The 10,099-nt window shown below is 38.5% G+C and overlaps 1 protein-coding gene across 5 annotated transcripts in view; it reads left to right on the forward strand.

The window, feature by feature from the left end:
* CCPG1 (cell cycle progression 1) overlaps positions 1 to 10,099 on the forward strand; it is a 51,982-nt gene that overhangs the window by 1,289 nt on the left and 40,594 nt on the right. The gene's annotated exons all lie outside the window — the stretch shown is intronic.

A 10,099-nucleotide genomic window follows, 5' to 3' on the forward strand; every position in this document is an offset into this window, starting at 1 on the left:
ATTACCTATTATAACGAAGTTAACAGAATTCTAATTATTTTTTTAAAAAATAGGTTTTTATTGAAACATCAGTGATGAGAAAGAATCATTGATCCGCTATCTCCTGCACACCCCCTACTGGGGATCAAGCCTGCAACCCTGCCAATGTGCACAGATTGGCATCTAACCATGACCTCCTGGTTCATGGGGCCATGCTCAACCAGTGAGCCACATTGGCCCGGAAGGGGGGGGTATTCTTTTAAAACATAAATTTAACCCTTACCTAAGGATGGGATTCGAATTAAAAAAGCTGTTAAAATCATTTACAATGTTTAAAATCATTCTTAAATGTGCGAAATAGTAATTTTTAAGTAAAACATGTTAGAGAATAGTGTGATTCTAATTTTGTAAACTACATAGAATGTAGAGCAATTGTATGCCTTTGAAATGTCAATGTAAGAAAGGTTTAAACCTGTAGAGTTTTTATGTGTTTGAGCCAAATTGAGACAGTTGCTGGGAAGCAAAATCTCAGCGGATTGAGAAAATGCTCCAGAGAATGGCAGCTTTGCACCTTACTTTATACATTCTAATCAAAGGAGGGGGAATAAGGATTACATGAAATCCATTGATAATAGAGCATTAGTAAAGTGGGAGAAAGCAAAGCAGGGAAATCTCTGGGATTGGATAAAGAGTAAAATAAATAGACACATACTTTTACATTTGTGAATATAGGATAATTAGCAGTTAACACGGTAACAATAACAATGGGGTTTTGTGGTCTCTGCTCTGATGCAGTGAGGGGTCTGGTAAAAGGAAATTAGCCAGAAATTGCAAAGGTATGTTATGACCAAAGACCTCCCCTGAACTTGTCAGGTTTAATATGTGGTCCCTTTTTGGTCCTCAGAAATAAGACTGAAAGGATAGTTTTAATTATAAAAGTGAAATTACAAATTTTTTATTTTTATTTTAAAATATATTTTTATTGATTTCAGAGAGGAAGGATTGATTTTATTGATTTCAGAGAGAGAGAGAGAAACATCAATGATGAGAGAGAATCATTGATCAGCTGCCTCCTGCACGCCCCACAATAGAGATCGAGACTGCAACCCCGGCATGTGCCCTGACCAGGAGGAATTAAACCATGACCCTGGTTCATAGATCAGTGCTCAACTACTTTGCCATGCTGGTCTGGCACAAATAATTTTTTCTTTATACTTTCTGGTATTTCCCAAATTTTCTATAGAAAAAAAAATTTTAAAATGGAGATAGGTGTAGCAATTCTAGTTATAAAGACTTTTTAAACATTACTTAAAAAAGCAAATAAGTAACAACAAAAAATGTAACTCTTGAAAGGGACAAGAGTTCATTAGTTGGACTGGAAAGGTAAAAAAAAAACAACCATGACAATAATTCTTAGTATTTGTACATCTCATCTGATTTTGCTCTGTTTTCTTTTCACTTAATACAGTAAAATCAAAGAAAAATGTGCTAAGCCTTTCTTCAATTGAGGCAGTGAAATCTTGATTATTTTAATAAATCCACCAGGTGATAAAAAATATGGACATACTAATCTGAAAATATATCCAGATCTGGATATAACAAATCTATCATTTGTTATTTTGTAAGCACTTGACAGTGGAAATGTTAAGCAATTATTATAAAATGGGAATTTTAAATTTGTTTTCATTGAATCACTTTGAGTACTATGTTTGATATTTTGAATTTATGTTAATTTTTGTTTCCTATTATGGGTATGTTAGATATGGTAGGTAAGTAGCATATTATTAAGCCTACATTTTGTTGTGTGTTTTTCTTTCCATACAGGAAGGGCCATATTGTTCTATAGGAACAGTTGATGTATTTTTGTTAATTATCAGCCTTGAAAAATTGGGGTTTACCTTTTTGCCATTTTACTGTGTTGGCTCAATATCTTAATAGATGCATGGGTCCATTTACAGGACATAAGAAGCATGTATAGTTAACATGTTTGATTTATGAACTGTTCACAAGTATTGTGGCTCAGGTTATATATTGTATTCTTATGCAAGTTAAATAAGATTTCTAAAAATTAAGTGAACTGCTAAGATCATAGAAGTAGCAGTTTCTGAGCATGTTAAGAATGTGGACACAGCAGCAAGGCCTGTATGCCCAGGGTGTTTTAAAACAGAAAATGCAGACTCATCTAACACTGCGGAACTACTAGAGGCTGGATTGTTTTTGTGTTGGTGTGTGGTTAAGGTGAGGAAGTTGCCAATTGTAAGTGGTAATTTACATTTTCAAGAATTGTCTTCCCGGCAGTTAAGCAATTTTGACTAGATTACAACAGCTAAAAAAATACAAGTCAGCTTCAAAGATCATGTCCAATAAACTTGAAAAAAATATCTCAAATTGAATTCTAAAATGAAATTTATCTCTGTAATATGGGGAGGATTACAGCTAACTGATGAATTTTGGGATTTTTATTTTAAGGGCATTTAATGTGTGGAAATCTGTTTAAAGGTCTGTAGAGTTATCTGAAGGAAGTATTAGAAAATGAGTTAAGTAAGTAAAAGAATTTTCTCTGTCATCCTGGGAAGTCAAAATCTAATTTTTCATTAGTACTTGTCTATAAATTACTATCCTGAAACCTTACTTCTGGTTCATATTGCCAGTGCAATGGAATGTAAAAAAAAAAAAAAAAATTTGGATTGGGAGTCAGATGTTGAATTATGTTTTGCAAGTACTACAATGTTATGGGTCCCTGTTGTTTCTATTTGTGTTGTAAATAACAGCCAATTGCTTTACTTCATGGGATATTGGTGAAGATCAGTCAGGTATGAAAATGCTACCACTTTGTAAGAGGGACTCATGTGAAGTATTATTGACCTGCTAGCATTTCCATAAAACATACGTGTTTGAAGTGTGATGACTCAATGTAATATATACTTTTTTGACTGGGAAGTTTGGAGAAAAGTCAAAGGTGATCTTCATTTGATATTTCTGGTAGAGCTGTTTGGCTTTTTTTTTTTTTTTTGGATTGAAGGAAACCTGGCTCCTCTCCTGATTGTGACTTTGCATTCTGCTGCCTTAAAGGTCCTGAAACTGAAGTGTGCTTTTATGGTTGTGCTTTTAATTTTGGTTTTGATTTGTTTTAATCGCACGTCTAAAGTATAAGGAAGAAAAGTCTAACTTAACAGTAGAAAGTAGATGTTGTTTTTAATATTTTAAAATAGCACTTTAAGTTGAACTGGTCCTCTGAGAGAGAGAAATTATATGTGTAAGCACTGGTCTTTCAGTGCAAGAAATAGTTTAGGCCCTAGCTGGTTTGGCACAGTGGATAGAGGGTGGGCCCAGAGGACTAAAGAGTCCCAGGTACCATTCTAGTCAAGGGCACTTGTACCTTGGTTGCAGACTCTGGTGGAGGGCGCGTCTGGGAGGCAACCAGTTAACGTCTCTCTCTTACATCCATGTTTCTCCCTCTGTGTCTCTCCCCTTCCATTCCACTCTCTAAAACTCAATGGAAAAATATCTTTCGGTGAGGATTAAAAAATAAAATAAATAGTTTAGAACTTAGATGCCTCCTTCTGGGGAAGTCAGCTTTGCCTCTTAGAGCAAGGTTCACATATTGTATACAAGCATAAGTCTTTTAGAAACTTGTCAATAAATTCTGAGGACTTATGAGAATAAATATAAGTAAATAGAGTAAAAGCAAAAAAATAGGTTATTTATTATGGGTTGGTAAAACTGCTTATTTGATTAGTTAATAATGCAAATGAAAAAGCTGAAAACAATTGTAAAAAAAAAAATTAGGACAGGTAATCCTTTTGTGAAAAGTATGTTTAAAATAAACAAAAATATAGCTTATGTGGCACTCTCCCTCTGGAGAGCAGGCCCGTGCCTTCCCTTCCCCCGCCCCTTCCCTGCAAAAAATAAAAACAGAGAAAAAGATTAGGTGATGAATATATATATTTTAACAAGTGAAAACAGATTACTTTTTAAGAAATTGAGAATAGAAGAAAACAAAGAGCCAGGACCCAAAAGTCTTACTTATCCCAAATAGGGAAAAAGGGCCCCCACCAGGGGCTCTGGTGCCCAAATAAGGGCAGTATGGACCTGACTCAGTGTATATATTTGGTGGCTCTTTCAGGTTTGTCCAAAATTAAGATATAACAATCCTGGAAAGTCAGGATTTTTCTCAGAAATAATACCTTGTGAAAGGAATATTTCCATACTAAGAGGTATCTTAATTTTCCCATAGCCTTTTGGATTCGTATGGTTTATTCACTTTATTTCAAACTTTTTATCAAAGGTGTGGCTTCTTTTAGATTGAGGCAAAAGGGGATACTTTTATCTTCAAATATGGCAATAGTTACTTTTGTTTCCCAATTTGAGGGATGTTGCCTCATAGAAGGAAACTTGTGAAGAAATTGTATTTTGACTCACTTCTTGTAGAGTTTATTTTCTAAATCAAAAGGTTTATCTGTTGTATATAACAGTATCCTGGGCATGAATAAAATGAAATTACTGCTCCTGTTTAAGATTTTTTTTCCAGATGCCTATCTTTTGTGATAGATTTCAGTGTTTTAAATGGGATTCCACTCCATTAGAAGTAGGAGAGCCTGCTTACTACAGATAGGTTATCTTTGCATCCACTTACATGACGACTATAACCAGGAGGCAGGATAACCATAGGACCCACATTTTGATGCCATAAATATTGAACTGTGGACTTATCTAAGCCCAAAGTCTTTTCTCTACTGTCAGGTCTCCATTGATACCTAAGATGATGGTAAATCCTATATAATAAAAGTCTAGGTGGCATCACGCATGACGTCATTACAAGATGGCCCCCACAAGATGGCCGGCAGGAGAAGGCAATTGGGGGTGACCAGGCCGGCAGGGGAGGGCAGTTGGTGGCGACCGGGCCAACGGGAGCGCAGTTGGGTGTGACCAGGCCTGCAGAGGAGGGCAGTTGGGGGCGATTGGGCCGGCAGGGGAGCAGTTAGGCATCAATCAGGCTGGCAGGGGAGTGGTTAGGGGGTGATCAGGCTGGCAGGCAGAAGTGGTTAGGGGCATTCAGGCAGGCAGGCAAGCAGTTAGGAGCCAACAGTCCCGGATTGTGAGAGGGATGTCCGACGTTGGTGTAGGCCCGATCCTACAGGCCTAAACCAGCAGTCGGACATCCCCCAAGGGGTCCCAGATTGGAGAGGGTGCAGGCTGGGCTGAGGGTTACCCCCCACTCCATGCACGAATTTCATGCACCAGGCCTCTGGTGTTTTAATATGATTCTCTTGAAGAAACTAATCACCTGGAAGATGATTGGATTTGTATCATTCACTGTACTTAAAATTGGGTTTGTCTTTTCATTTTTAAAAATGTCTATAAAAAACATATTTTAAAAAAAAGTTTATTTTTGCCTTGACAGTGTAGTTCAGTTGGTTATGGCATCATCCCCATGTGCCAAGGGGGTTTGATTCCCCTGTCAGGGCACATGAAAGACTCAACCAATTAATGCATAAATAAGTGGAACAACAAAGTGATGTTTCTCTCTCTAAAAAAATCAATAAATAGCCCTAGCTGGTTTGGCTCAGTGGATAGAGTGTCAGCCCTTGAACTGGAGGGTCTCAGGTTTGATTCTGGTCAAGGGCACCTATTGGCCAGGCAGAAAAGACATTTAAAGTTTTTCATTAGTTGGGATATTGAATCTTCTTCCTTTTCTCAAATGAAGTCCAGTTTAGAGTAGACATTTTCATATCCTTTTGGGAAGATAAAAGTTTCAGAACCTTTGAAGACCATTAAGAAATAGGTTCTTAAAAGCTATCTAGACTGACTCTCATCTTTGATCACATTTATAGTGCACAGCACTTTTGGGACCTTTGCTGTCAGCCCATTGGTTGTCTTTCGTCGGAATTATAGACCTGTGGGGGAATAATGCCCCTATTATTCCTCATCATGTCTAATTCTAGAAGATAGAGTGGTGGAAACCTTACCTTTTCCATAGTAAAATGTAGCTACCCAGGAATGATGAAGGGCACCATCATGTCAGGTAACATTCACTTAGGTTATACTTTATAGGTAAAATTAATATTGTTGCTGTATTGTTAGTTTTGACAGCTACCACCTAAATTGTTTTAAAATTACATCTTTGGCCCATCATTGTCTCCTAAATTCAGCCTACTTGTTTCCACTTGGATGTGATAATAGCTGTCTCAAATTTAACATGGCCCAAACTGGTTCACCAATTATCCTTTTATAACTTACTGCTTTTGAAGTCTTACTGTCTCAATTCTTTTATTTGTTTAGGCCAAGAGTCGTTCCTCTTACCCATTTTTAAGTACACCAGGAAGCACTGTTGACTCTATACCTTTCAAAATATATGTATAATATGTCCACTGTCTTCACTGCGGCCACCCTGTTCCAAACTACCATCATCACATCTAAATTATTGTAGTAGTTTTGCAAATGTCTTCCTGCCTCTGTCTTTGCCCTTCCATAGTATTGTCTCAGAAGGTAGCCAGAGTGAGCTTTCTATTCCTTTCCTCAAAATCTCCTGTAACTTTTTGTTTCAGTAAAAAGCTAAGGTCTTGGGATCTGTAATTATTATTTGTAAAGCGCTTAAATGCAGAAGGGTTTATGTATTTACTTATGGTCAAAATAATGGGAGAGGAACCTCAGAATTCCTCCAGAATTTTGAGTTCCTTGAGGAACAATTTAGGTCACATCATTCAAGAAATCTGTTTACCTTTATTGAGTGTCTAATATGTGTCAAGCACTGTACTGTTTGGGGAATATATGCAGGTAAATAAGCAATTACAGCCCAACATTCTATTTTTAGTAGATTAGGGAAACTGCTGGAGTCTTTGGGACTGAAATCAGGGGATGGCTCACAAAGAAGTGATGTATTAGCTGAGATAGGAAGCAATAGGCACAGTATTTGGGTTGAGATAAGGGATGGGGAGTATGCAAAATCTCCAGAGTAAACTGAAAGCCAAATATTTTAGGGGAGTTGAAAAGACTGAGGGGGAAAGGGATTTGCTGGAGAGAAGACAAGATGCTAGAGATAAAAACTAAAAGATACTCCAAGCCTTTGGGCATTTTCTTGAAGACTGTACTTGAAAACTTTAAAATATCTTAAGTATCTATACTAATAAAAGGGTAATATGCTAATTAGACCAGACGTCTTCCCAACATCCTTTCTGACAAAGTCAGGCCCAGGCGAAGCCACCCGTGGTCCTGGGGGAAGCCAGCTCGGGTCTCAGGTGCCTGTAGCCAGCCAGAGGGAGGGAAGCCCGGGTCCCGGGTGCAGGGGCCAGGGCAGAGGCGGTTAGGGGCGATTTGGCTGGCCGAGGAGCATTTGGGGCAATCAGGCAGGCAGGGGAGAAGTTAGGGACGATCAGGCTGGCAGGGGAGCAGTTAGGGGTGATCAGGCAGGCAGGCAGAGGGGTTAGGAGCAATCAGGCAGGCAGGCAGGCAGGCAGGCAGGCAAGCAGTTAGGAGCCAGCAGTCCCAAGCAACCAGAACACCAGAATGACCAGTTGCTATGGGGGGGCGGCCCCTCCCCGCAGCCAGCCCCACCCTGATTGGCCCCCATGGGGGGGCCAGCTGGACCCCACCTGTGCATGAATTCGTGCACTGGACCTCTAGTGTGTGTGTGTGTGTGTGTGTGTGTGTGTGTGTAGTTGTATTGCTTTTAGAGACGAAGTGAGAGAGAGAGGGGAGATAGAAACATCAATACTGAGAGAAAATAATTGATTGGCTGCCTCCTGCATGCCCCACACTGGGGATCAAACCTACAATCCAGGCATGTACCCTGACTGGGAATCGAACAGTGATCTCCTGGTTCATAAGTTGACCCTCAACCACTGAGCCTTGCTGGCTGGGCAAAAGCTTAACATTTTTTAAAAATATATTTTTACTGATTTCAGAAGCAGCTGTGTGGGGGCAGTTTGTCTTTTAACTGCTGGCCAAATTGCAAGACACAGGTGGTTTCTGGTAATTAGGAGTTTCTGAAGGAACCAGAAACTTACAGTCCTTAAGATGGCTTTGTCTAAGCCAATATTTCTAATGGCTCCCAACAGAGAGGGAGAGAGAGATAGAAACAATGATATGAGAGAATCATTGATCAGCTGCCTCCTGCATGCCCCCCACTGGGGTTTGAGCCCGCAACCCAGGTATGTGCCCTTGACCAGAATCGAACCCAGGACCTTTCAGTCCACAGGCTGACGCTCTATCCACTGAGCCAAACCAGCTTGGGCTAAAAGCTTAACATTTTTAAGGAATGATGTGAGATTATCATTTTAGGAAGATCACTTACAATAGCAGTTTACCGAGTCAGTGCCTCTAGGGTGGGGCTCAGAAAGTTACTTTTTAAGTTTTGCTTTAATTGCAGCACATCCAACTTTTTGAGAGCAGCTGAATTGAAATGCTTCTCTAGTATGACAGAATTTTGTTTATCCAAACTGTTACTTTGGTGTTATGGCCTGTAAGAATCTTTTTCTTATTTGGGCTAGATGTCAATCTTGTCCTTCCTCCAAGATTTTAAACAAAGAATCAAATTGGGGCTTGATTAAATTGGGCTCTTTGATTTGAGAAATTCAAATACGATAAAGCTGTCCCAATTTAGCAATTTGTATTTAACTTTCTTTTGAAATGTTATTTCATCTGAGCTATTATTTTGTTACAAAGCAAAAGCTAGGAACTACCTGTTTAAAAGAACTGTTTAAATGGAAATTACTTAGAGAAGGGCACGGGATATACCCATATTAAATCTTTCTGCTTGGGCCTGGCAACTCAGAAGTTTTGGAAGAGTATTAAGAAAATAAAGCATCTAAGTCTTAGGGGTGAGTTATGGATGAACAGTGAGAATATAGGCTACTGGAAGAGGTTAGAAGATGGGGTATGCAAAGGGAAGAAGAGAAGCTTTCATATGGTGAAGAGTGCTCTAGGCTTCAGCCACTTTTATTTATGTCAAAGTCATATCTGCTTTTTGTTCCATAGAGAGAGGTTTTTCCAGTTACCCACTCACTTTACCAGAAACCTGCACTTACTATAGTTGGTTATTTAATTCTCTTAAAAAAAAAAATCTTTCCCATATTCTCAAATTTCTCCTAACTCCTTTCTTTCTCTTTTAACCCCTCCTTTGTCAATGCTGGTTAAATTTACATGCTCACTTTTATCGTGGAATATTGCACTGATACCTTGCATCCCATAGGTCTGGGTGCCCTTTAGTTGCTTCCCCATCTTAATATGTACCTTTTAAAAGGTTCATATCTGTTCTTAAAATACTCCGTTCATACTCGAATAATTGACTTTCTTAAAACTTTTATATTCTTTAACTTTTTCTGCCTTTACTTTTTTTTAAGCCTGATGAGGGCTTAGACTTACAGTACTCTGTCTTGTTCTCCTATTTCCAGAGCCAAGAACAGAGCCTTGAATACACTTGGTGCTCAATAACTAAAGGGCTATGAGACTTCAGGAATTTTAACAGGCTGATGCTTTTTAAAAATCAGTTACAGATATATAATTTACACATATAATTTTACATAATTATAATACTTTATTCTTTCCTCACTGATACCACACAGTCAAAAATCCCGTGATAAATGAATTTCTTTAGGTTTCCCTGGTCTTTTCAGCCAGTGTTGTTTTTTGTTTTAATCATTTGTTCTATTTCTTCTTAAGGTAGAAAAAGCAGTGATGTGACTCGTGTTGGTTTGTTTCAAGTGTTTCATATTAGTCTCATGGCTGTGTATGGTTTGGTTGTTAGAATAAGCATAGTTTAGGCAGGATCTGTAACAGTTCCCTGGAACTATTGTGGAAGAGCTTATGTAATAAATACATAATTGTGAACTTGTTAAAAAGATACATTATTTACTTACTTGTCCAACATGACTCCTTTCAGCCTACCTGATAAGTAAATATTTAGCCAGTCATTGATTTGCAACCAGTGTACAGGTTAATGCTCCTATAGAAATGAAATACAGAGCCCTGGCTGGATAGCTCAGTTAGCTAGAATGTTGTCCCGCCTATAAGCCAAGGTTGCAGGTTTAGTCCATTGTCAGGGCACATACAAGAATCAATCAATGAATGCATACATAAGTGGAACAACAAATCAATGTCCGTCTCTTTCTTCCTCTTTCCC

The sequence above is a fragment of the Myotis davidii genome, unplaced genomic scaffold (assembly GCF_000327345.1).
Source record: "Myotis davidii unplaced genomic scaffold, ASM32734v1 scaffold1421, whole genome shotgun sequence".
Lineage (NCBI taxonomy): Eukaryota > Metazoa > Chordata > Mammalia > Chiroptera > Vespertilionidae > Myotis > Myotis davidii.